This window comes from Schistocerca gregaria, unplaced genomic scaffold (assembly GCF_023897955.1).
Source record: "Schistocerca gregaria isolate iqSchGreg1 unplaced genomic scaffold, iqSchGreg1.2 ptg001373l, whole genome shotgun sequence".
In the NCBI taxonomy this organism is placed as follows: Eukaryota; Metazoa; Arthropoda; class Insecta; order Orthoptera; family Acrididae; genus Schistocerca; species Schistocerca gregaria.
In genome coordinates, this window is record NW_026062678.1 from 1 (window position 1) to 26,308 (window position 26,308).

At 52.9% G+C, this 26,308-nt stretch overlaps 7 non-coding genes across 7 annotated transcripts; all 7 read right to left on the minus strand.

The window, feature by feature from the left end:
- Positions 1-1,454: 1,454 nt before the first annotated feature.
- Positions 1,455-1,617, minus strand: LOC126331456 (U1 spliceosomal RNA). The gene has a single exon (XR_007563258.1). It is a non-coding gene; the product is annotated as a U1 spliceosomal RNA (small nuclear RNA).
- Positions 1,618-3,909: 2,292 nt separating this feature from the next.
- LOC126331468 (U1 spliceosomal RNA) lies at positions 3,910-4,072 on the minus strand. Its single transcript, XR_007563269.1, has one exon. It is a non-coding gene; the product is annotated as a U1 spliceosomal RNA (small nuclear RNA).
- A 2,292-nt stretch (positions 4,073-6,364) lies between these two features.
- On the minus strand, positions 6,365-6,527 carry LOC126331474 (U1 spliceosomal RNA). The gene has a single exon (XR_007563275.1). It is a non-coding gene; the product is annotated as a U1 spliceosomal RNA (small nuclear RNA).
- A 2,292-nt stretch (positions 6,528-8,819) lies between these two features.
- Positions 8,820-8,982, minus strand: LOC126331475 (U1 spliceosomal RNA). The gene has a single exon (XR_007563276.1). It is a non-coding gene; the product is annotated as a U1 spliceosomal RNA (small nuclear RNA).
- Positions 8,983-18,968: 9,986 nt separating this feature from the next.
- On the minus strand, positions 18,969-19,131 carry LOC126331477 (U1 spliceosomal RNA). The gene has a single exon (XR_007563277.1). It is a non-coding gene; the product is annotated as a U1 spliceosomal RNA (small nuclear RNA).
- A 2,292-nt stretch (positions 19,132-21,423) lies between these two features.
- On the minus strand, positions 21,424-21,586 carry LOC126331457 (U1 spliceosomal RNA). Its single transcript, XR_007563259.1, has one exon. It is a non-coding gene; the product is annotated as a U1 spliceosomal RNA (small nuclear RNA).
- Positions 21,587-23,878: 2,292 nt separating this feature from the next.
- LOC126331458 (U1 spliceosomal RNA) lies at positions 23,879-24,041 on the minus strand. The gene has a single exon (XR_007563260.1). It is a non-coding gene; the product is annotated as a U1 spliceosomal RNA (small nuclear RNA).
- Positions 24,042-26,308: the final 2,267 nt, after the last annotated feature.

The following is a 26,308-nucleotide window of genomic DNA, read 5'->3' on the forward strand; positions in this document are numbered from 1 at the left end:
ACACTAGATCGCGTGTTTGTTTGTAAACACAACACGTCTGGTGTGTAACGAAGCGATGGGAAACAAGGAAGAGGCATTTCTGTGAATGTAGTGATGCAACAACGAATTCATTTGAGGGCTATCCGTTTCTGCAATTAGTAGGCGTGAGTAATTTATTGAAAGTGCCGCTACTACGCGTCTGTCAATGTAGAACTATGTGTGTTACAGAAGGCACTGTTCGGATATTTTGTCAGTGAGTAGGGAGAAATTGTGTTTTTAATTACACTTGTTACAGAGAGAGAAAAAGAAGAGTTTTATGTTATTCCCATTCCATTCGAAACGCGTCTGTTCTCACTCCAAGGGCGCCCATACGAGAGACAGTTTGTACAGGGCGTGGGGGCCGGCTGAATCTGGAGGTATGGTGTACTTTTAATATTTTGGAAGACGATTAGCGAGCTTGTAAAGTAGCCATAAACAGATTTGAAGTTCCGAACCTGTGTTAAAGACGTGTGTAATACAGACTTTTTGACTCTATTTCTTGCAAGAAAAACACCTGATAACACTGCGTTTTCTACTTTCCCTGAGAGCCCCGAGTACAGGCGCCCTTGTCCCACTCAGCTACCACCAAAGATATTTCCTGCGATCACCACGCCGATGTTTGTAATTGCACTTGGCCGTTTTTCGTCCTCCCAGTGTTGTAACTGTTCATTACCAAGCCTTAACTTTTTTTTCCCGGCGTCTGCAAATTTGTCACATGAAACACAACGTCTGCGACGACAAGACATTCCTTACAGAAAGTAAACGCTCACTGTCGTGGCCTAATAAACAGCCTACAGCGGTTCTCGTCCCATCACCGAATTTAAGCAACGCTGGCCCTTGTCATCGTGGCCGCCTGCTAGCACAAGCTGCTGTTGCCTAGAATTTCTCTTCCCCGTTTTCGGTACAGTTGGCCACGTCATTTCACATCCCAGCAAGCTCGTCAAGTGCCGCAAGTCTGCAAGTCTTGAGACGCTACGCTAGACGCTTGCTTCCCGCCCCTCATGTACCTGGCCACAGGCGACACAGCGTTCGGCTGGGCGACGCCTCGTGAACGCCGGCTCGCGCCACCGCGGTCGCCGTGCGTTCAGGGAATGCCGCGCCGTCCAATTGCGTTTGGCGCGCATTCCCCTGATGGACAGAGAAAGCCAAAAGTCGCCGTACGACCATTAATGGGGGTGTCGTACCAGAGTTAGACCGCTTGTGCCATCTCGCGGCTGCCGCTGCTACTAGTGGTGCGCGTCCGCCGCGCTTATCGAACAGACAGTGTGCTCTGGCTCTGGGTTTGACGCCAGGTCGACGCAGACGTGTGGTACGCGCCTAGCGCGAGTGCTGCTGCGTGTGGCAGTGCCTTGCAGCACACGTTGGTGGCCGAAAGCTCAGACGCACTGGTTGCCGACTGCTATCACAGAATACTGCTTTTGCAATTGAAATAAACACCGGGACAGCGCGAACGCAAGTCCCGACTACCAAAAATTATGCGCCCGAGTTACTCACATTTGGAGTAATCGCGGGGGTCAGCTCGACCGAAGTGCAATGGAAGAGCCTCACCCCGGAGGAACCGCCTTCATGATCACGGTATCCCCTACGCCAGGTAAGTATGCTTTGGTCGCGCCACAGGCGAGAATTTGTAGTGCCTCGCGCCATCGAGATGTAACGAGAGCTCCCGACGTTTTCGCAGTCGGTGAACAGAATGGTGACCGTCCATGTACCTGTCTCCTTACAAAAGAGCTATTGGCTGTCGAGTTAGATGGCAGACAGTCGCAACAACGCTCCTCTGCCGAGAAAAACGATGCATTTTGTGCGAGCAGCGCCACACTGCTCGCGGCGCCGGCCGCTGCTGGGGTTAATTTACCGTTCCCTCCGGAAGATGGCGGGCCAAGTCCGGGCTGCCGCCTCCGGGCCCTCCTCTCCGTCTCAAACGAGCCCTCTTTCTCGGCTGTTGAAACCGCGAATGAGATCTGCGCAATGAGTGCTTTTTGCAGCCACACTTTACTTTCGCTCCTTCCAGCAGAGCCCTTAGTGCTAGCAAATACGGCAGCATTGTCGCGCACGGTCGTCTGTCGCCGAGCAACTGAAGGACCACAGCTCACACTGTCAGATGTTCTAAGAGAGCTGGATGCAGTCGTGAGTGTTGTGCGCGACGAACAAACAGGACGGCCGTGAACTCCAAGAACGAACATCAATCGGCACGTTCGACATTCGACGCCGAGTAACAGAAGGCACTTAAAAGGTAACACTCCTTTTTGCTTCTCCTTCCGAGTAGGGCGTGGAAAGCTCGATCGAATATTTGTGCAGATATTTTCTATACGCATAAGAGAGAAAAAATAAAGTTTCATTCATGGCAACATTTCGGCGGGCTAATTTCGAAGATGCAGATTAATTTTGCGGTATTTGGTAAACTAGCCATCTTTGCTTAGAAGTAGATTAGGTAAGGATAAAACCAAATTGCTTTTTGTTTGTAAACACAACACGTCTGGTGTGTAACGAAGCGATGGGAAACAAGGAAGAGGCATTTCTGTGAATGTAGTGATGCAACAACGAATTCATTTGAGGGCTATCCGTTTCTGCAATTAGTAGGCGTGAGTAATTTATTGAAAGTGCCGCTACTACGCGTCTGTCAATGTAGAACTATGTGTGTTACAGAAGGCACTGTTCGGATATTTTGTCAGTGAGTAGGGAGAAATTGTGTTTTTAATTACACTTGTTACAGAGAGAGAAAAAGAAGAGTTTTATGTTATTCCCATTCCATTCGAAACGCGTCTGTTCTCACTCCAAGGGCGCCCATACGAGAGACAGTTTGTACAGGGCGTGGGGGCCGGCTGAATCTGGAGGTATGGTGTACTTTTAATATTTTGGAAGACGATTAGCGAGCTTGTAAAGTAGCCATAAACAGATTTGAAGTTCCGAACCTGTGTTAAAGACGTGTGTAATACAGACTTTTTGACTCTATTTCTTGCAAGAAAAACACCTGATAACACTGCGTTTTCTACTTTCCCTGAGAGCCCCGAGTACAGGCGCCCTTGTCCCACTCAGCTACCACCAAAGATATTTCCTGCGATCACCACGCCGATGTTTGTAATTGCACTTGGCCGTTTTTCGTCCTCCCAGTGTTGTAACTGTTCATTACCAAGCCTTAACTTTTTTTTTCCCGGCGTCTGCAAATTTGTCACATGAAACACAACGTCTGCGACGACAAGACATTCCTTACAGAAAGTAAACGCTCACTGTCGTGGCCTAATAAACAGCCTACAGCGGTTCTCGTCCCATCACCGAATTTAAGCAACGCTGGCCCTTGTCATCGTGGCCGCCTGCTAGCACAAGCTGCTGTTGCCTAGAATTTCTCTTCCCCGTTTTCGGTACAGTTGGCCACGTCATTTCACATCCCAGCAAGCTCGTCAAGTGCCGCAAGTCTGCAAGTCTTGAGACGCTACGCTAGACGCTTGCTTCCCGCCCCTCATGTACCTGGCCACAGGCGACACAGCGTTCGGCTGGGCGACGCCTCGTGAACGCCGGCTCGCGCCACCGCGGTCGCCGTGCGTTCAGGGAATGCCGCGCCGTCCAATTGCGTTTGGCGCGCATTCCCCTGATGGACAGAGAAAGCCAAAAGTCGCCGTACGACCATTAATGGGGGTGTCGTACCAGAGTTAGACCGCTTGTGCCATCTCGCGGCTGCCGCTGCTACTAGTGGTGCGCGTCCGCCGCGCTTATCGAACAGACAGTGTGCTCTGGCTCTGGGTTTGACGCCAGGTCGACGCAGACGTGTGGTACGCGCCTAGCGCGAGTGCTGCTGCGTGTGGCAGTGCCTTGCAGCACACGTTGGTGGCCGAAAGCTCAGACGCACTGGTTGCCGACTGCTATCACAGAATACTGCTTTTGCAATTGAAATAAACACCGGGACAGCGCGAACGCAAGTCCCGACTACCAAAAATTATGCGCCCGAGTTACTCACATTTGGAGTAATCGCGGGGGTCAGCTCGACCGAAGTGCAATGGAAGAGCCTCACCCCGGAGGAACCGCCTTCATGATCACGGTATCCCCTACGCCAGGTAAGTATGCTTTGGTCGCGCCACAGGCGAGAATTTGTAGTGCCTCGCGCCATCGAGATGTAACGAGAGCTCCCGACGTTTTCGCAGTCGGTGAACAGAATGGTGACCGTCCATGTACCTGTCTCCTTACAAAAGAGCTATTGGCTGTCGAGTTAGATGGCAGACAGTCGCAACAACGCTCCTCTGCCGAGAAAAACGATGCATTTTGTGCGAGCAGCGCCACACTGCTCGCGGCGCCGGCCGCTGCTGGGGTTAATTTACCGTTCCCTCCGGAAGATGGCGGGCCAAGTCCGGGCTGCCGCCTCCGGGCCCTCCTCTCCGTCTCAAACGAGCCCTCTTTCTCGGCTGTTGAAACCGCGAATGAGATCTGCGCAATGAGTGCTTTTTGCAGCCACACTTTACTTTCGCTCCTTCCAGCAGAGCCCTTAGTGCTAGCAAATACGGCAGCATTGTCGCGCACGGTCGTCTGTCGCCGAGCAACTGAAGGACCACAGCTCACACTGTCAGATGTTCTAAGAGAGCTGGATGCAGTCGTGAGTGTTGTGCGCGACGAACAAACAGGACGGCCGTGAACTCCAAGAACGAACATCAATCGGCACGTTCGACATTCGACGCCGAGTAACAGAAGGCACTTAAAAGGTAACACTCCTTTTTGCTTCTCCTTCCGAGTAGGGCGTGGAAAGCTCGATCGAATATTTGTGCAGATATTTTCTATACGCATAAGAGAGAAAAAATAAAGTTTCATTCATGGCAACATTTCGGCGGGCTAATTTCGAAGATGCAGATTAATTTTGCGGTATTTGGTAAACTAGCCATCTTTGCTTAGAAGTAGATTAGGTAAGGATAAAACCAAATTGCTTTTTGTTTGTAAACACAACACGTCTGGTGTGTAACGAAGCGATGGGAAACAAGGAAGAGGCATTTCTGTGAATGTAGTGATGCAACAACGAATTCATTTGAGGGCTATCCGTTTCTGCAATTAGTAGGCGTGAGTAATTTATTGAAAGTGCCGCTACTACGCGTCTGTCAATGTAGAACTATGTGTGTTACAGAAGGCACTGTTCGGATATTTTGTCAGTGAGTAGGGAGAAATTGTGTTTTTAATTACACTTGTTACAGAGAGAGAAAAAGAAGAGTTTTATGTTATTCCCATTCCATTCGAAACGCGTCTGTTCTCACTCCAAGGGCGCCCATACGAGAGACAGTTTGTACAGGGCGTGGGGGCCGGCTGAATCTGGAGGTATGGTGTACTTTTAATATTTTGGAAGACGATTAGCGAGCTTGTAAAGTAGCCATAAACAGATTTGAAGTTCCGAACCTGTGTTAAAGACGTGTGTAATACAGACTTTTTGACTCTATTTCTTGCAAGAAAAACACCTGATAACACTGCGTTTTCTACTTTCCCTGAGAGCCCCGAGTACAGGCGCCCTTGTCCCACTCAGCTACCACCAAAGATATTTCCTGCGATCACCACGCCGATGTTTGTAATTGCACTTGGCCGTTTTTCGTCCTCCCAGTGTTGTAACTGTTCATTACCAAGCCTTAACTTTTTTTTTCCCGGCGTCTGCAAATTTGTCACATGAAACACAACGTCTGCGACGACAAGACATTCCTTACAGAAAGTAAACGCTCACTGTCGTGGCCTAATAAACAGCCTACAGCGGTTCTCGTCCCATCACCGAATTTAAGCAACGCTGGCCCTTGTCATCGTGGCCGCCTGCTAGCACAAGCTGCTGTTGCCTAGAATTTCTCTTCCCCGTTTTCGGTACAGTTGGCCACGTCATTTCACATCCCAGCAAGCTCGTCAAGTGCCGCAAGTCTGCAAGTCTTGAGACGCTACGCTAGACGCTTGCTTCCCGCCCCTCATGTACCTGGCCACAGGCGACACAGCGTTCGGCTGGGCGACGCCTCGTGAACGCCGGCTCGCGCCACCGCGGTCGCCGTGCGTTCAGGGAATGCCGCGCCGTCCAATTGCGTTTGGCGCGCATTCCCCTGATGGACAGAGAAAGCCAAAAGTCGCCGTACGACCATTAATGGGGGTGTCGTACCAGAGTTAGACCGCTTGTGCCATCTCGCGGCTGCCGCTGCTACTAGTGGTGCGCGTCCGCCGCGCTTATCGAACAGACAGTGTGCTCTGGCTCTGGGTTTGACGCCAGGTCGACGCAGACGTGTGGTACGCGCCTAGCGCGAGTGCTGCTGCGTGTGGCAGTGCCTTGCAGCACACGTTGGTGGCCGAAAGCTCAGACGCACTGGTTGCCGACTGCTATCACAGAATACTGCTTTTGCAATTGAAATAAACACCGGGACAGCGCGAACGCAAGTCCCGACTACCAAAAATTATGCGCCCGAGTTACTCACATTTGGAGTAATCGCGGGGGTCAGCTCGACCGAAGTGCAATGGAAGAGCCTCACCCCGGAGGAACCGCCTTCATGATCACGGTATCCCCTACGCCAGGTAAGTATGCTTTGGTCGCGCCACAGGCGAGAATTTGTAGTGCCTCGCGCCATCGAGATGTAACGAGAGCTCCCGACGTTTTCGCAGTCGGTGAACAGAATGGTGACCGTCCATGTACCTGTCTCCTTACAAAAGAGCTATTGGCTGTCGAGTTAGATGGCAGACAGTCGCAACAACGCTCCTCTGCCGAGAAAAACGATGCATTTTGTGCGAGCAGCGCCACACTGCTCGCGGCGCCGGCCGCTGCTGGGGTTAATTTACCGTTCCCTCCGGAAGATGGCGGGCCAAGTCCGGGCTGCCGCCTCCGGGCCCTCCTCTCCGTCTCAAACGAGCCCTCTTTCTCGGCTGTTGAAACCGCGAATGAGATCTGCGCAATGAGTGCTTTTTGCAGCCACACTTTACTTTCGCTCCTTCCAGCAGAGCCCTTAGTGCTAGCAAATACGGCAGCATTGTCGCGCACGGTCGTCTGTCGCCGAGCAACTGAAGGACCACAGCTCACACTGTCAGATGTTCTAAGAGAGCTGGATGCAGTCGTGAGTGTTGTGCGCGACGAACAAACAGGACGGCCGTGAACTCCAAGAACGAACATCAATCGGCACGTTCGACATTCGACGCCGAGTAACAGAAGGCACTTAAAAGGTAACACTCCTTTTTGCTTCTCCTTCCGAGTAGGGCGTGGAAAGCTCGATCGAATATTTGTGCAGATATTTTCTATACGCATAAGAGAGAAAAAATAAAGTTTCATTCATGGCAACATTTCGGCGGGCTAATTTCGAAGATGCAGATTAATTTTGCGGTATTTGGTAAACTAGCCATCTTTGCTTAGAAGTAGATTAGGTAAGGATAAAACCAAATTGCTTTTTGTTTGTAAACACAACACGTCTGGTGTGTAACGAAGCGATGGGAAACAAGGAAGAGGCATTTCTGTGAATGTAGTGATGCAACAACGAATTCATTTGAGGGCTATCCGTTTCTGCAATTAGTAGGCGTGAGTAATTTATTGAAAGTGCCGCTACTACGCGTCTGTCAATGTAGAACTATGTGTGTTACAGAAGGCACTGTTCGGATATTTTGTCAGTGAGTAGGGAGAAATTGTGTTTTTAATTACACTTGTTACAGAGAGAGAAAAAGAAGAGTTTTATGTTATTCCCATTCCATTCGAAACGCGTCTGTTCTCACTCCAAGGGCGCCCATACGAGAGACAGTTTGTACAGGGCGTGGGGGCCGGCTGAATCTGGAGGTATGGTGTACTTTTAATATTTTGGAAGACGATTAGCGAGCTTGTAAAGTAGCCATAAACAGATTTGAAGTTCCGAACCTGTGTTAAAGACGTGTGTAATACAGACTTTTTGACTCTATTTCTTGCAAGAAAAACACCTGATAACACTGCGTTTTCTACTTTCCCTGAGAGCCCCGAGTACAGGCGCCCTTGTCCCACTCAGCTACCACCAAAGATATTTCCTGCGATCACCACGCCGATGTTTGTAATTGCACTTGGCCGTTTTTCGTCCTCCCAGTGTTGTAACTGTTCATTACCAAGCCTTAACTTTTTTTTTCCCGGCGTCTGCAAATTTGTCACATGAAACACAACGTCTGCGACGACAAGACATTCCTTACAGAAAGTAAACGCTCACTGTTGTGGCCTAATAAACAGCCTACAGCGGTTCTCGTCCCATCACCGAATTTAAGCAACGCTGGCCCTTGTCATCGTGGCCGCCTGCTAGCACAAGCTGCTGTTGCCTAGAATTTCTCTTCCCCGTTTTCGGTACAGTTGGCCACGTCATTTCACATCCCAGCAAGCTCGTCAAGTGCCGCAAGTCTGCAAGTCTTGAGACGCTACGCTAGACGCTTGCTTCCCGCCCCTCATGTACCTGGCCACAGGCGACACAGCGTTCGGCTGGGCGACGCCTCGTGAACGCCGGCTCGCGCCACCGCGGTCGCCGTGCGTTCAGGGAATGCCGCGCCGTCCAATTGCGTTTGGCGCGCATTCCCCTGATGGACAGAGAAAGCCAAAAGTCGCCGTACGACCATTAATGGGGGTGTCGTACCAGAGTTAGACCGCTTGTGCCATCTCGCGGCTGCCGCTGCTACTAGTGGTGCGCGTCCGCCGCGCTTATCGAACAGACAGTGTGCTCTGGCTCTGGGTTTGACGCCAGGTCGACGCAGACGTGTGGTACGCGCCTAGCGCGAGTGCTGCTGCGTGTGGCAGTGCCTTGCAGCACACGTTGGTGGCCGAAAGCTCAGACGCACTGGTTGCCGACTGCTATCACAGAATACTGCTTTTGCAATTGAAATAAACACCGGGACAGCGCGAACGCAAGTCCCGACTACCAAAAATTATGCGCCCGAGTTACTCACATTTGGAGTAATCGCGGGGGTCAGCTCGACCGAAGTGCAATGGAAGAGCCTCACCCCGGAGGAACCGCCTTCATGATCACGGTATCCCCTACGCCAGGTAAGTATGCTTTGGTCGCTTTTTTTTTTTTTTTTTTTTTTTTTTTTTTTTTTCCTTTATTGTGATTTTAATACCTGTGACAAACAGGTAGGCCGGCAGCGGACCAAGTATGCCGCTCTTCGGCCTCAGAGTATACACAGAACAGAGATGAGTGAGATATAAAAACAATCAAGACGGCGGGGTACAAACAGTAGACAAAACAGAGTTAAAACGGAGTCGGTCACGTGCGTAGCACAATGGATAAAAGCGGAGAAACACGGTGCACAAACGCAGATGGCAGATGGCCACACGTGAACCAGCGGAGCACAAACGACGAAACACAAACACACTGCAGGAGAATCGAGGCACAAACACATGCGATGGTCTTCGGCGTAGGACGATGAAAGTAACTGATGGAAGACAGCAGAGTCGTGGCCTGCCAAGGGGAAAAGGTGTGGGGAAGAGGAGAGAGAGGGGGAGGGGAAGATGCCAGTGGAGGAGAGGGATGGAGGAGAAGGGGGAGGGTAGGGGGAGTGGAAGCCCAAGGAGAAAGGGGAGGGGAGGGAGGGAGAGAAGGGAGAGAGGGTGCCCACAGGAAAAGGAGAGGAGAGGGAAGGTAAGGCTCAAAGTTGGTAGGAGGGGTAGATGGAGGGGAGGAGGGCATCATCAGGGAGGGGGAGTTGACGGAAGCCACCGAGGGAGAGGGTGTGGAGGGTGTAAAGATGGAGAGCAGGTGGGATATAGGAATGCAGGCGCGGCAGCGGGTTGGGGTGGGAGAGGATGGGAGAGACAAGAGGGTGTGGAGGATCAAGCTTGCGGGAGGTGTAGAGGATCCGTAACCGTTCGAGGAAAAGGAGGAGGTGCGGGAAGGGAATCAGGTCATAGAGGATCCGCGTGGGGGAAGGGAGACGGATGCGATAGGCGAGGCGGAGCGCATGGCGTTCTAGGATCTGAATGGACTTGTAGAAGGTAGGAGGGGCAGAGATCCAGGCGGGATGAGCATAGCAAAGGATAGGACGGATGAGGGACTTGTAGGTGTAGAGGATGGTGGAAGGGTCCAGACCCCATGTACGGCCAGAAAGGAGCTTAAGGAGGCGGAGGCGGGAGCGTGCCTTGGCTTGGATCGTCCGGAGATGTGGGTTCCAGGAGAGGCGACGGTCGAGGGTGACACCAAGGTACTTGAGAGTAGGTGTGAGGGTGATGGGACGGCCATAAATAGTAAGATAGAAATCAAGGAGACGGAAGGAACGAGTGGTTTTGCCTACAATGATCGCCTGGGTCTTGGAAGGATTGGCCTTGAGCAACCACTGGTTACACCAAGTGGTGAACCGGTCAAGATAGGATTGGAGAAGGTGCTGGGAGCGTTGCAGGGTGGGAGCGAGGGCAAGGAAGGCAGTGTCATCGGCGTACTGGAGAAGGTGTAGGGGAGGTGCAGGTGGAGGCATGTCTGCCGTGTAAAGGAGGTAGAGAAGAGGGGAAAGGACGGAACCTTGGGGCACACCGGCGGAGGGGTAGAAGGTGTAGGAATCAGTGTTGTGGATGGTGACATAGGAAGGACGGTGGGAAAGGAAGGAAGCGACCAGACGGACATAGTTGAGAGGAAGAGCAAAGGTTTGGAGCTTGAAAAGGAGACCGGAATGCCACACACGGTCATATGCGCGTTCGAGGTCGAGGGAAAGGAAGATGGCGGAACGACGGGAATTGAGTTGTTCGGAGAGGAGGTGAGTGAGGTGAAGGAGGAGGTCATCGGCTGAGAAGGACGGCCGAAAGCCACATTGGGTAGGGGGGAGGAGGCGGTGTTGGTGAAGGTGCTTGTGTAGGCGGCGGGTAAGAATGGATTCCAGGACCTTGCTGAAGACCGAGGTAAGGCTGATGGGACGGTAGGAGGAGACAGCGGAAGGCGGTTTGTCGGGCTTGAGGAACATCAGGATCCGGGAGGTTTTCCACAGGTCGGGGTAGTAGCCGGTGGACAGGACCACATTGTAGAGCCTGGCCAATGTGGAGAGGAAGGAGGCAGGAGCTTCACGGAGGTGACGGTAAGTAACACGATCGTGACCGGGAGCAGTGTTGCGTTTAGGGCGAAGTGTAGCAATGATATCTTGAGTGGTGATTGGGGTATTTAGTTCTGTGTGAGTGATGTTGTCCAAGTACTGGAAGCCAGGAGCAAGCGGGGGGACAGAGGTATCAGTTCGATCACGGACATCAGGAAAGAGGGAATAATCGAACTGGGGATCGTCAGGGATGGTAAGGATATCGGAGAGGTAGGAGGCGAAATGGTTGGCCTTACTAAGGGCATCAGGGAAGGGGTGGTCATCATGAAGGAGAGGGTAGTAGGGAGAGGGTTTAGATCCGGTAAGGCGGCGGAAGGCTGACCAGTACTTGGACGAGTTGATAGGTAAGGTGGCATTAAGACGGGTGCATGTCTGTCGCCAGTCCCGGCGTTTCTTTGCCGTGAGTAAGTTCCTGATGTGTCGCTGTAGTTGCCGGTGGCGTCGTAGTGTGTCCTGGTCACGTGTGTGAAGGAAGGCACGGTAGAGCCGGCGGGATTCACGCAGGAGAAGGACGGCCTGTGGGGGTAAGGTGGGGCGGTGCGGATGGATGGCAATGGTAGGGACGTGGGCCTCCACGGCCTCAGACAAGGTCTGCTGGAGAAAGGAGGCAGCACGGGTAACGTCATCAGGTTGGTGGTAGGTGAGGGGGTGGCTATCGACCTGGAGAGCAAGGGAGTCCCGGTAGGCATTCCAGTTGGCACGGGAGTAGTCATGGACATATTTCGGGGGAGGGTCATGGCGCGGGTCGGGACGGGGGCGACGACCGTCTGATACAGTGAGGAGGACAGGGAGATGGTCACTGCCAATGGGATCAAGGACGTCCACCGCTATGCGGCCAAGCAGGGTGGGGGAGGCTAGGACGACATCGGGAGTGGTATTGGATTCAGGGCGGGTGTGTTGGGGAATTGGAAGGACGTCGCCGTGGAGGGTGGCAAGGAACCGATGCCACCGCCGTAACTGGGCGGCAGAACGACTATGGATGTTAAGGTCGGCGGCGATCACGTAGGAGGAGAAGGTACGGTCGATGTGGGAAAGGAAGTCGAAAGGAATAGGTGCAGCGGGGCGGACATAGATGGTGGCACAGGTAAGGGTAAGGCCGGGGAAGAAGAGACTAAGGATCAAGTGTTCTGTGGGGTCAGGAAGGAGGGGTTGGAGCCGGACAGGGATCTGGCGGTGGTGGCCAATGGCAACTCCGCCACGCGCTATCTGGAGTGGATTGTCAGACCGGTGAAGGAGGTAGGGCGAGGTGTGGACGGTGTGGTGGGGCTGAAGAAAGGTTTCGTTCAGAAGGAAGGCATTCACACGGTGGATCGTAAGGGTATGCATAAGGAGGTGCTTGTTGGTGGGAAGGGAGCGGATGTTATTGAACAGGATACGGTGCTGTCGTGCCATAATGGGAATTTAAACGAGGGTGTCGAGACGGGAGAAGGTGAAATGGGCCTGGTTGTGGGAATAGGTGGCGTAGGTGTTGAGGTGGAACACGGAACGGGCAGCGAGGGAAATCTGGTGGAGGGTGTGGGGACGCTGAAAGGGATGGACGTTCTGGAGCACTATTGTGACGAACCTGATGATGTCCTCTGCGGTGGGGGGAGGACGGAGGGAATTGCCAGGAGGGGTGGGGTCATCCAAAGGGCGGAGAGGAACAGTGAGTTCAGGAGCGGATGGAGGAGGTCGAGCCTTGCATTTCTGGGAGTAGGTAGGGTGTTGGAGGTTGCAGGTATTGCAGGAGGGAGGAGACTGAAGGTTGGGGCACTGCCGGAGGAAGTGCGCTTGCTTACAATGCGGGCAGACTGGGGCCTCGCGGCACTCTGATGTTGGGTGTGCGTTATAACGCAGACACCTCTGGCAGCGAATGGATTGTGGTGGGGAGCGGGAGGGGTCAACCTTATACCGGCGGTGGAAGAGGAGGGCACCCTCCTTAAGGAGATGGTCGATGGAGGGAGCGTGTTCGGAGAAAACTCGCATAAGGCGAGTGGGGCCCGCAGAGTTGAAAATGCGGCGAACAGCTCGCACCTCCAGGTACGGGTGGGCCTTCAACTCCGCCAGCACCTCCTCCTCCGTGATCGTCGGGCTAAGCCGAGTGATCACGGCGGTGAGGGTCGGCGGGCGACGTGGGGGTTGGGGTTGACGGGGGGAGGAAGGGGAAGGAGCAGGGGCAAGGGAGGCATTAGGTCCAAATCGGGTGAGAGGAATTCGGGAGAGGATGTCGGAGTGTAGGGTAGGGCTTGGGGAGGTGATCAAGACAGAGTCCCTACGGGGGGTAAGAAGGGAGATGGGGGCTGCAGGGAAGTATTGGCGGAGGAGCAAGGTCAGGTTGCGGGCCTCCAGGAGAGAGGGATCAGGACGGGAGAGGAGATACTTGTAGGAGGGGGAGTTAGAAGAGGAAGTAGAGGGGGCTGGAGGGGAGACATCCATGGCATCTAGGGGTGGGGGAGGGGGAAGATGCTGGGACTTCTTGGGTGCAGAGGAGGCGGGGGTGCCACTGGGACGCTTAACAGCGGGGACAGGATGGGAGGAGGCGTGGGGCACAGGAGTGACGGGGAGATGACGGGAAGCGGCAGGTCCCGGTGTCGGTGCTGGTGCTGGTGCTGCTGTTGGTGCTGCTGTTGGTGCTGCTGCTGGTTGTGGCGCTGCTGCAGGTGGTGGTGCTGGCGCCGGCGATGGTGCGGCATGGGTCGTAGCCCGACGAGACACAACCCTGGCAGGGGCCGCATGAGTGGTGTGGGGGAGTGGGGGAAAGGGGTCGTGTGTGGAGGCTTGGGGAGAGGGAGCAGGGGATGGGGCGACAAAGGGAGCTGGGGTGGGAAGGGTGAGGAGGGGCGGGATATAGTAGGACGGGGGCGACTGAGCACACCAAGTAAGAGTAGTGGCAGCGAGGGAGGGCGTCGTATAGACGATGGCGGTGGTAGTGGCGGTGGTGGTGGGGGTGGTCATGATGGCAGTAAGGAAAACTGGAAACACAGAAAAGAAGAATGGGGACAGACAAGGGACAAAGTCAGGAACAGATTACAGATGACAGATGAGAGACGTCGAGGAGCGAAAGGATGAAGGCAAAGACGAAGACGAGAATAGCGACGACAACGAAAGCAGGAGAGGAAGACGAAGCACTGGGTCCTGGCGGCGGCGGCGGCGGCGGCGGCGGCGGCGGGGGCCGGAAGCTGCAGGCGGCGGCGGCGGCGGCGGCGGCGGCGGGGGCCGGAAGCTGCGGCGGCGGCGGCGGCGGCGGCGGCTGGGTCCGGAAGCTGCGGCTGGGTCCGGCGACGACTGCTACTGCAAAACTGGCGGCACTGGAAACTGCTGCTGCTGCTGCTGCTGCTGCTGGCGGTTCCGGAACTGCGACTGCGACTGCGACTGCGACTGCGACTGCGACTTCTGCGAAGCCCTAACACTTCGATACGTAGCAGTACTCTGCAAGGTATCGAAGGGCGGAACTCTTCCGAGGTCCGCCGAAGAATGCTTTGGTCGCGCCACAGGCGAGAATTTGTAGTGCCTCGCGCCATCGAGATGTAACGAGAGCTCCCGACGTTTTCGCAGTCGGTGAACAGAATGGTGACCGTCCATGTACCTGTCTCCTTACAAAAGAGCTATTGGCTGTCGAGTTAGATGGCAGACAGTCGCAACAACGCTCCTCTGCCGAGAAAAACGATGCATTTTGTGCGAGCAGCGCCACACTGCTCGCGGCGCCGGCCGCTGCTGGGGTTAATTTACCGTTCCCTCCGGAAGATGGCGGGCCAAGTCCGGGCTGCCGCCTCCGGGCCCTCCTCTCCGTCTCAAACGAGCCCTCTTTCTCGGCTGTTGAAACCGCGAATGAGATCTGCGCAATGAGTGCTTTTTGCAGCCACACTTTACTTTCGCTCCTTCCAGCAGAGCCCTTAGTGCTAGCAAATACGGCAGCATTGTCGCGCACGGTCGTCTGTCGCCGAGCAACTGAAGGACCACAGCTCACACTGTCAGATGTTCTAAGAGAGCTGGATGCAGTCGTGAGTGTTGTGCGCGACGAACAAACAGGACGGCCGTGAACTCCAAGAACGAACATCAATCGGCACGTTCGACATTCGACGCCGAGTAACAGAAGGCACTTAAAAGGTAACACTCCTTTTTGCTTCTCCTTCCGAGTAGGGCGTGGAAAGCTCGATCGAATATTTGTGCAGATATTTTCTATACGCATAAGAGAGAAAAAATAAAGTTTCATTCATGGCAACATTTCGGCGGGCTAATTTCGAAGATGCAGATTAATTTTGCGGTATTTGGTAAACTAGCCATCTTTGCTTAGAAGTAGATTAGGTAAGGATAAAACCAAATTGCTTTTTGTTTGTAAACACAACACGTCTGGTGTGTAACGAAGCGATGGGAAACAAGGAAGAGGCATTTCTGTGAATGTAGTGATGCAACAACGAATTCATTTGAGGGCTATCCGTTTCTGCAATTAGTAGGCGTGAGTAATTTATTGAAAGTGCCGCTACTACGCGTCTGTCAATGTAGAACTATGTGTGTTACAGAAGGCACTGTTCGGATATTTTGTCAGTGAGTAGGGAGAAATTGTGTTTTTAATTACACTTGTTACAGAGAGAGAAAAAGAAGAGTTTTATGTTATTCCCATTCCATTCGAAACGCGTCTGTTCTCACTCCAAGGGCGCCCATACGAGAGACAGTTTGTACAGGGCGTGGGGGCCGGCTGAATCTGGAGGTATGGTGTACTTTTAATATTTTGGAAGACGATTAGCGAGCTTGTAAAGTAGCCATAAACAGATTTGAAGTTCCGAACCTGTGTTAAAGACGTGTGTAATACAGACTTTTTGACTCTATTTCTTGCAAGAAAAACACCTGATAACACTGCGTTTTCTACTTTCCCTGAGAGCCCCGAGTACAGGCGCCCTTGTCCCACTCAGCTACCACCAAAGATATTTCCTGCGATCACCACGCCGATGTTTGTAATTGCACTTGGCCGTTTTTCGTCCTCCCAGTGTTGTAACTGTTCATTACCAAGCCTTAACTTTTTTTTTCCCGGCGTCTGCAAATTTGTCACATGAAACACAACGTCTGCGACGACAAGACATTCCTTACAGAAAGTAAACGCTCACTGTCGTGGCCTAATAAACAGCCTACAGCGGTTCTCTTTTTTTTTTTTTTTTTTCCTTTATTGTGATTTTAATACCTGTGACAAACAGGTAGGCCGGCAGCGGACCAAGTATGCCGCTCTTCGGCCTCAGAGTATACACAGAACAGAGATGAGTGAGATATAAAAACAATCAAGACGGCGGGGTACAAACAGTAGACAAAACAGAGTTAAAACGGAGTCGGTCACGTGCGTAGTACAATGGATAAAAACGGAGAAACACGGTGCACAAACGCAGATGGCAGATGGCCACACGTGAACCAGCGGAGCACAAACGACGAAACACAAACACACTGCAGGAGAGTCGAGGCACAAACACATGCGATGGTCTTCGGCGTAGGACGATGAAAGTAACTGATGGAAGACAGCAGAGTCGTGGCCTGCCAAGGGGAAAAGGTGTGGGGAAGAGGAGAGAGAGGGGGAGGGGAAGATGCCAGTGGAGGAGAGGGATGGAGGAGAAGGGGGAGGGTAGGGGGAGTGGAAGCCCAAGGAGAAAGGGGAGGGGAGGGAGGGAGAGAAGGGAGAGAGGGTGCCCACAGGAAAAGGAGAGGAGAGGGAAGGTAAGGCTCAAAGTTGGTAGGAGGGGTAGATGGAGGGGAGGAGGGCATCATCAGGGAGGGGGAGTTGACGGAAGCCACCGAGGGAGAGGGTGTGGAGGGTGTAAAGATGGAGAGCAGGTGGGATATAGGAATGCAGGCGCGGCAGCGGGTTGGGGTGGGAGAGGATGGGAGAGACAAGAGGGTGTGGAGGATCAAGCTTGCGGGAGGTGTAGAGGATCCGTAACCGTTCGAGGAAAAGGAGGAGGTGCGGGAAGGGAATCAGGTCATAGAGGATCCGCGTGGGGGAAGGGAGACGGATGCGATAGGCGAGGCGGAGCGCATGGCGTTCTAGGATCTGAATGGACTTGTAGAAGGTAGGAGGGGCAGAGATCCAGGCGGGATGAGCATAGCAAAGGATAGGACGGATGAGGGACTTGTAGGTGTAGAGGATGGTGGAAGGGTCCAGACCCCATGTACGGCCAGAAAGGAGCTTAAGGAGGCGGAGGCGGGAGCGTGCCTTGGCTTGGATCGTCCGGAGATGTGGGTTCCAGGAGAGGCGACGGTCGAGGGTGACACCAAGGTACTTGAGAGTAGGTGTGAGGGTGATGGGACGGCCATAAATAGTAAGATAGAAATCAAGGAGACGGAAGGAACGAGTGGTTTTGCCTACAATGATCGCCTGGGTCTTGGAAGGATTGACCTTGAGCAACCACTGGTTACACCAAGTGGTGAACCGGTCAAGATAGGATTGGAGAAGGTGCTGGGAGCGTTGCAGGGTGGGAGCGAGGGCAAGGAAGGCAGTGTCATCGGCGTACTGGAGAAGGTGTAGGGGAGGTGCAGGTGGAGGCATGTCTGCCGTGTAAAGGAGGTAGAGAAGAGGGGAAAGGACGGAACCTTGGGGCACACCGGCGGAGGGGTAGAAGGTGTAGGAATCAGTGTTGTGGATGGTGACATAGGAAGGACGGTGGGAAAGGAAGGAAGCGACCAGACGGACATAGTTGAGAGGAAGAGCAAAGGTTTGGAGCTTGAAAAGGAGACCGGAATGCCACACACGGTCATATGCGCGTTCGAGGTCGAGGGAAAGGAAGATGGCGGAACGACGGGAATTGAGTTGTTCGGAGAGGAGGTGAGTGAGGTGAAGGAGGAGGTCATCGGCTGAGAAGGACGGCCGAAAGCCACATTGGGTAGGGGGGAGGAGGCGGTGTTGGTGAAGGTGCTTGTGTAGGCGGCGGGTAAGAATGGATTCCAGGACCTTGCTGAAGACCGAGGTAAGGCTGATGGGACGGTAGGAGGAGACAGCGGAAGGCGGTTTGTCGGGCTTGAGGAACATCAGGATCCGGGAGGTTTTCCACAGGTCGGGGTAGTAGCCGGTGGACAGGACCACATTGTAGAGCCTGGCCAATGTGGAGAGGAAGGAGGCAGGAGCTTCACGGAGGTGACGGTAAGTAACACGATCGTGACCGGGAGCAGTGTTGCGTTTAGGGCGAAGTGTAGCAATGATATCTTGAGTGGTGATGGGGGTATTTAGTTCTGTGTGTGGGATGTTGTCCAAGTACTGGAAGCCAGGAGCAAGCGGGGGGACAGAGGTATCAGTTCGATCACGGACATCAGGAAAGAGGGAATAATCGAACTGGGGATCGTCAGGGATGGTAAGGATATCGGAGAGGTAGCGGTTCTCGTCCCATCACCGAATTTAAGCAACGCTGGCCCTTGTCATCGTGGCCGCCTGCTAGCACAAGCTGCTGTTGCCTAGAATTTCTCTTCCCCGTTTTCGGTACAGTTGGCCACGTCATTTCACATCCCAGCAAGCTCGTCAAGTGCCGCAAGTCTGCAAGTCTTGAGACGCTACGCTAGACGCTTGCTTCCCGCCCCTCATGTACCTGGCCACAGGCGACACAGCGTTCGGCTGGGCGACGCCTCGTGAACGCCGGCTCGCGCCACCGCGGTCGCCGTGCGTTCAGGGAATGCCGCGCCGTCCAATTGCGTTTGGCGCGCATTCCCCTGATGGACAGAGAAAGCCAAAAGTCGCCGTACGACCATTAATGGGGGTGTCGTACCAGAGTTAGACCGCTTGTGCCATCTCGCGGCTGCCGCTGCTACTAGTGGTGCGCGTCCGCCGCGCTTATCGAACAGACAGTGTGCTCTGGCTCTGGGTTTGACGCCAGGTCGACGCAGACGTGTGGTACGCGCCTAGCGCGAGTGCTGCTGCGTGTGGCAGTGCCTTGCAGCACACGTTGGTGGCCGAAAGCTCAGACGCACTGGTTGCCGACTGCTATCACAGAATACTGCTTTTGCAATTGAAATAAACACCGGGACAGCGCGAACGCAAGTCCCGACTACCAAAAATTATGCGCCCGAGTTACTCACATTTGGAGTAATCGCGGGGGTCAGCTCGACCGAAGTGCAATGGAAGAGCCTCACCCCGGAGGAACCGCCTTCATGATCACGGTATCCCCTACGCCAGGTAAGTATGCTTTGGTCGCGCCACAGGCGAGAATTTGTAGTGCCTCGCGCCATCGAGATGTAACGAGAGCTCCCGACGTTTTCGCAGTCGGTGAACAGAATGGTGACCGTCCATGTACCTGTCTCCTTACAAAAGAGCTATTGGCTGTCGAGTTAGATGGCAGACAGTCGCAACAACGCTCCTCTGCCGAGAAAAACGATGCATTTTGTGCGAGCAGCGCCACACTGCTCGCGGCGCCGGCCGCTGCTGGGGTTAATTTACCGTTCCCTCCGGAAGATGGCGGGCCAAGTCCGGGCTGCCGCCTCCGGGCCCTCCTCTCCGTCTCAAACGAGCCCTCTTTCTCGGCTGTTGAAACCGCGAATGAGATCTGCGCAATGAGTGCTTTTTGCAGCCACACTTTACTTTCGCTCCTTCCAGCAGAGCCCTTAGTGCTAGCAAATACGGCAGCATTGTCGCGCACGGTCGTCTGTCGCCGAGCAACTGAAGGACCACAGCTCACACTGTCAGATGTTCTAAGAGAGCTGGATGCAGTCGTGAGTGTTGTGCGCGACGAACAAACAGGACGGCCGTGAACTCCAAGAACGAACATCAATCGGCACGTTCGACATTCGACGCCGAGTAACAGAAGGCACTTAAAAGGTAACACTCCTTTTTGCTTCTCCTTCCGAGTAGGGCGTGGAAAGCTCGATCGAATATTTGTGCAGATATTTTCTATACGCATAAGAGAGAAAAAATAAAGTTTCATTCATGGCAACATTTCGGCGGGCTAATTTCGAAGATGCAGATTAATTTTGCGGTATTTGGTAAACTAGCCATCTTTGCTTAGAAGTAGATTAGGTAAGGATAAAACCAAATTGCTTTTTGTTTGTAAACACAACACGTCTGGTGTGTAACGAAGCGATGGGAAACAAGGAAGAGGCATTTCTGTGAATGTAGTGATGCAACAACGAATTCATTTGAGGGCTATCCGTTTCTGCAATTAGTAGGCGTGAGTAATTTATTGAAAGTGCCGCTACTACGCGTCTGTCAATGTAGAACTATGTGTGTTACAGAAGGCACTGTTCGGATATTTTGTCAGTGAGTAGGGAGAAATTGTGTTTTTAATTACACTTGTTACAGAGAGAGAAAAAGAAGAGTTTTATGTTATTCCCATTCCATTCGAAACGCGTCTGTTCTCACTCCAAGGGCGCCCATACGAGAGACAGTTTGTACAGGGCGTGGGGGCCGGCTGAATCTGGAGGTATGGTGTACTTTTAATATTTTGGAAGACGATTAGCGAGCTTGTAAAGTAGCCATAAACAGATTTGAAGTTCCGAACCTGTGTTAAAGACGTGTGTAATACAGACTTTTTGACTCTATTTCTTGCAAGAAAAACACCTGATAACACTGCGTTTTCTACTTTCCCTGAGAGCCCCGAGTACAGGCGCCCTTGTCCCACTCAGCTACCACCAAAGATATTTCCTGCGATCACCACGCCGATGTTTGTAATTGCACTTGGCCGTTTTTCGTCCTCCCAGTGTTGTAACTGTTCATTACCAAGCCTTAACTTTTTTTTTCCCGGCGTCTGCAAATTTGTCACATGAAACACAACGTCTGCGACGACAAGACATTCCTTACAGAAAGTAAACGCTCACTGTTGTGGCCTAATAAACAGCCTACAGCGGTTCTCGTCCCATCACCGAATTTAAGCAACGCTGGCCCTTGTCATCGTGGCCGCCTGCTAGCACAAGCTGCTGTTGCCTAGAATTTCTCTTCCCCGTTTTCGGTACAGTTGGCCACGTCATTTCACATCCCAGCAAGCTCGTCAAGTGCCGCAAGTCTGCAAGTCTTGAGACGCTACGCTAGACGCTTGCTTCCCGCCCCTCATGTACCTGGCCACAGGCGACACAGCGTTCGGCTGGGCGACGCCTCGTGAACGCCGGCTCGCGCCACCGCGGTCGCCGTGCGTTCAGGGAATGCCGCGCCGTCCAATTGCGTTTGGCGCGCATTCCCCTGATGGACAGAGAAAGCCAAAAGTCGCCGTACGACCATTAATGGGGGTGTCGTACCAGAGTTAGACCGCTTGTGCCATCTCGCGGCTGCCGCTGCTACTAGTGGTGCGCGTCCGCCGCGCTTATCGAACAGACAGTGTGCTCTGGCTCTGGGTTTGACGCCAGGTCGACGCAGACGTGTGGTACGCGCCTAGCGCGAGTGCTGCTGCGTGTGGCAGTGCCTTGCAGCACACGTTGGTGGCCGAAAGCTCAGACGCACTGGTTGCCGACTGCTATCACAGAATACTGCTTTTGCAATTGAAATAAACACCGGGACAGCGCGAACGCAAGTCCCGACTACCAAAAATTATGCGCCCGAGTTACTCACATTTGGAGTAATCGCGGGGGTCAGCTCGACCGAAGTGCAATGGAAGAGCCTCACCCCGGAGGAACCGCCTTCATGATCACGGTATCCCCTACGCCAGGTAAGTATGCTTTGGTCGCGCCACAGGCGAGAATTTGTAGTGCCTCGCGCCATCGAGATGTAACGAGAGCTCCCGACGTTTTCGCAGTCGGTGAACAGAATGGTGACCGTCCATGTACCTGTCTCCTTACAAAAGAGCTATTGGCTGTCGAGTTAGATGGCAGACAGTCGCAACAACGCTCCTCTGCCGAGAAAAACGATGCATTTTGTGCGAGCAGCGCCACACTGCTCGCGGCGCCGGCCGCTGCTGGGGTTAATTTACCGTTCCCTCCGGAAGATGGCGGGCCAAGTCCGGGCTGCCGCCTCCGGGCCCTCCTCTCCGTCTCAAACGAGCCCTCTTTCTCGGCTGTTGAAACCGCGAATGAGATCTGCGCAATGAGTGCTTTTTGCAGCCACACTTTACTTTCGCTCCTTCCAGCAGAGCCCTTAGTGCTAGCAAATACGGCAGCATTGTCGCGCACGGTCGTCTGTCGCCGAGCAACTGAAGGACCACAGCTCACACTGTCAGATGTTCTAAGAGAGCTGGATGCAGTCGTGAGTGTTGTGCGCGACGAACAAACAGGACGGCCGTGAACTCCAAGAACGAACATCAATCGGCACGTTCGACATTCGACGCCGAGTAACAGAAGGCACTTAAAAGGTAACACTCCTTTTTGCTTCTCCTTCCGAGTAGGGCGTGGAAAGCTCGATCGAATATTTGTGCAGATATTTTCTATACGCATAAGAGAGAAAAAATAAAGTTTCATTCATGGCAACATTTCGGCGGGCTAATTTCGAAGATGCAGATTAATTTTGCGGTATTTGGTAAACTAGCCATCTTTGCTTAGAAGTAGATTAGGTAAGGATAAAACCAAATTGCTTTTTGTTTGTAAACACAACACGTCTGGTGTGTAACGAAGCGATGGGAAACAAGGAAGAGGCATTTCTGTGAATGTAGTGATGCAACAACGAATTCATTTGAGGGCTATCCGTTTCTGCAATTAGTAGGCGTGAGTAATTTATTGAAAGTGCCGCTACTACGCGTCTGTCAATGTAGAACTATGTGTGTTACAGAAGGCACTGTTCGGATATTTTGTCAGTGAGTAGGGAGAAATTGTGTTTTTAATTACACTTGTTACAGAGAGAGAAAAAGAAGAGTTTTATGTTATTCCCATTCCATTCGAAACGCGTCTGTTCTCACTCCAAGGGCGCCCATACGAGAGACAGTTTGTACAGGGCGTGGGGGCCGGCTGAATCTGGAGGTATGGTGTACTTTTAATATTTTGGAAGACGATTAGCGAGCTTGTAAAGTAGCCATAAACAGATTTGAAGTTCCGAACCTGTGTTAAAGACGTGTGTAATACAGACTTTTTGACTCTATTTCTTGCAAGAAAAACACCTGATAACACTGCGTTTTCTACTTTCCCTGAGAGCCCCGAGTACAGGCGCCCTTGTCCCACTCAGCTACCACCAAAGATATTTCCTGCGATCACCACGCCGATGTTTGTAATTGCACTTGGCCGTTTTTCGTCCTCCCAGTGTTGTAACTGTTCATTACCAAGCCTTAACTTTTTTTTTCCCGGCGTCTGCAAATTTGTCACATGAAACACAACGTCTGCGACGACAAGACATTCCTTACAGAAAGTAAACGCTCACTGTTGTGGCCTAATAAACAGCCTACAGCGGTTCTCGTCCCATCACCGAATTTAAGCAACGCTGGCCCTTGTCATCGTGGCCGCCTGCTAGCACAAGCTGCTGTTGCCTAGAATTTCTCTTCCCCGTTTTCGGTACAGTTGGCCACGTCATTTCACATCCCAGCAAGCTCGTCAAGTGCCGCAAGTCTGCAAGTCTTGAGACGCTACGCTAGACGCTTGCTTCCCGCCCCTCATGTACCTGGCCACAGGCGACACAGCGTTCGGCTGGGCGACGCCTCGTGAACGCCGGCTCGCGCCACCGCGGTCGCCGTGCGTTCAGGGAATGCCGCGCCGTCCAATTGCGTTTGGCGCGCATTCCCCTGATGGACAGAGAAAGCCAAAAGTCGCCGTACGACCATTAATGGGGGTGTCGTACCAGAGTTAGACCGCTTGTGCCATCTCGCGGCTGCCGCTGCTACTAGTGGTGCGCGTCCGCCGCGCTTATCGAACAGACAGTGTGCTCTGGCTCTGGGTTTGACGCCAGGTCGACGCAGACGTGTGGTACGCGCCTAGCGCGAGTGCTGCTGCGTGTGGCAGTGCCTTGCAGCACACGTTGGTGGCCGAAAGCTCAGACGCACTGGTTGCCGACTGCTATCACAGAATACTGCTTTTGCAATTGAAATAAACACCGGGACAGCGCGAACGCAAGTCCCGACTACCAAAAATTATGCGCCCGAGTTACTCACATTTGGAGTAATCGCGGGGGTCAGCTCGACCGAAGTGCAATGGAAGAGCCTCACCCCGGAGGAACCGCCTTCATGATCACGGTATCCCCTACGCCAGGTAAGTATGCTTTGGTCGCGCCACAGGCGAGAATTTGTAGTGCCTCGCGCCATCGAGATGTAACGAGAGCTCCCGACGTTTTCGCAGTCGGTGAACAGAATGGTGACCGTCCATGTACCTGTCTCCTTACAAAAGAGCTATTGGCTGTCGAGTTAGATGGCAGACAGTCGCAACAACGCTCCTCTGCCGAGAAAAACGATGCATTTTGTGCGAGCAGCGCCACACTGCTCGCGGCGCCGGCCGCTGCTGGGGTTAATTTACCGTTCCCATCCGGAAGATGGCGGGCCAAGTCCGGGCTGCCGCCTCCGGGCCCTCCTCTCCGTCTCAAACGAGCCCTCTTTCTCGGCTGTTGAAACCGCGAATGAGATCTGCGCAATGAGTGCTTTTTGCAGCCACACTTTACTTTCGCTCCTTCCAGCAGAGCCCTTAGTGCTAGCAAATACGGCAGCATTGTCGCGCACGGTCGTCTGTCGCCGAGCAACTGAAGGACCACAGCTCACACTGTCAGATGTTCTAAGAGAGCTGGATGCAGTCGTGAGTGTTGTGCGCGACGAACAAACAGGACGGCCGTGAACTCCAAGAACGAACATCAATCGGCACGTTCGACATTCGACGCCGAGTAACAGAAGGCACTTAAAAGGTAACACTCCTTTTTGCTTCTCCTTCCGAGTAGGGCGTGGAAAGCTCGATCGAATATTTGTGCAGATATTTTCTATACGCATAAGAGAGAAAAAATAAAGTTTCATTCATGGCAACATTTCGGCGGGCTAATTTCGAAGATGCAGATTAATTTTGCGGTATTTGGTAAACTAGCCATCTTTGCTTAGAAGTAGATTAGGTAAGGATAAAACCAAATTGCTTTTTGTTTGTAAACACAACACGTCTGGTGTGTAACGAAGCGATGGGAAACAAGGAAGAGGCATTTCTGTGAATGTAGTGATGCAACAACGAATTCATTTGAGGGCTATCCGTTTCTGCAATTAGTAGGCGTGAGTAATTTATTGAAAGTGCCGCTACTACGCGTCTGTCAATGTAGAACTATGTGTGTTACAGAAGGCACTGTTCGGATATTTTGTCAGTGAGTAGGGAGAAATTGTGTTTTTAATTACACTTGTTACAGAGAGAGAAAAAGAAGAGTTTTATGTTATTCCCATTCCATTCGAAACGCGTCTGTTCTCACTCCAAGGGCGCCCATACGAGAGACAGTTTGTACAGGGCGTGGGGGCCGGCTGAATCTGGAGGTATGGTGTACTTTTAATATTTTGGAAGACGATTAGCGAGCTTGTAAAGTAGCCATAAACAGATTTGAAGTTCCGAACCTGTGTTAAAGACGTGTGTAATACAGACTTTTTGACTCTATTTCTTGCAAGAAAAACACCTGATAACACTGCGTTTTCTACTTTCCCTGAGAGCCCCGAGTACAGGCGCCCTTGTCCCACTCAGCTACCACCAAAGATATTTCCTGCGATCACCACGCCGATGTTTGTAATTGCACTTGGCCGTTTTTCGTCCTCCCAGTGTTGTAACTGTTCATTACCAAGCCTTAACTTTTTTTTTCCCGGCGTCTGCAAATTTGTCACATGAAACACAACGTCTGCGACGACAAGACATTCCTTACAGAAAGTAAACGCTCACTGTTGTGGCCTAATAAACAGCCTACAGCGGTTCTCGTCCCATCACCGAATTTAAGCAACGCTGGCCCTTGTCATCGTGGCCGCCTGCTAGCACAAGCTGCTGTTGCCTAGAATTTCTCTTCCCCGTTTTCGGTACAGTTGGCCACGTCATTTCACATCCCAGCAAGCTCGTCAAGTGCCGCAAGTCTGCAAGTCTTGAGACGCTACGCTAGACGCTTGCTTCCCGCCCCTCATGTACCTGGCCACAGGCGACACAGCGTTCGGCTGGGCGACGCCTCGTGAACGCCGGCTCGCGCCACCGCGGTCGCCGTGCGTTCAGGGAATGCCGCGCCGTCCAATTGCGTTTGGCGCGCATTCCCCTGATGGACAGAGAAAGCCAAAAGTCGCCGTACGACCATTAATGGGGGTGTCGTACCAGAGTTAGACCGCTTGTGCCATCTCGCGGCTGCCGCTGCTACTAGTGGTGCGCGTCCGCCGCGCTTATCGAACAGACAGTGTGCTCTGGCTCTGGGTTTGACGCCAGGTCGACGCAGACGTGTGGTACGCGCCTAGCGCGAGTGCTGCTGCGTGTGGCAGTGCCTTGCAGCACACGTTGGTGGCCGAAAGCTCAGACGCACTGGTTGCCGACTGCTATCACAGAA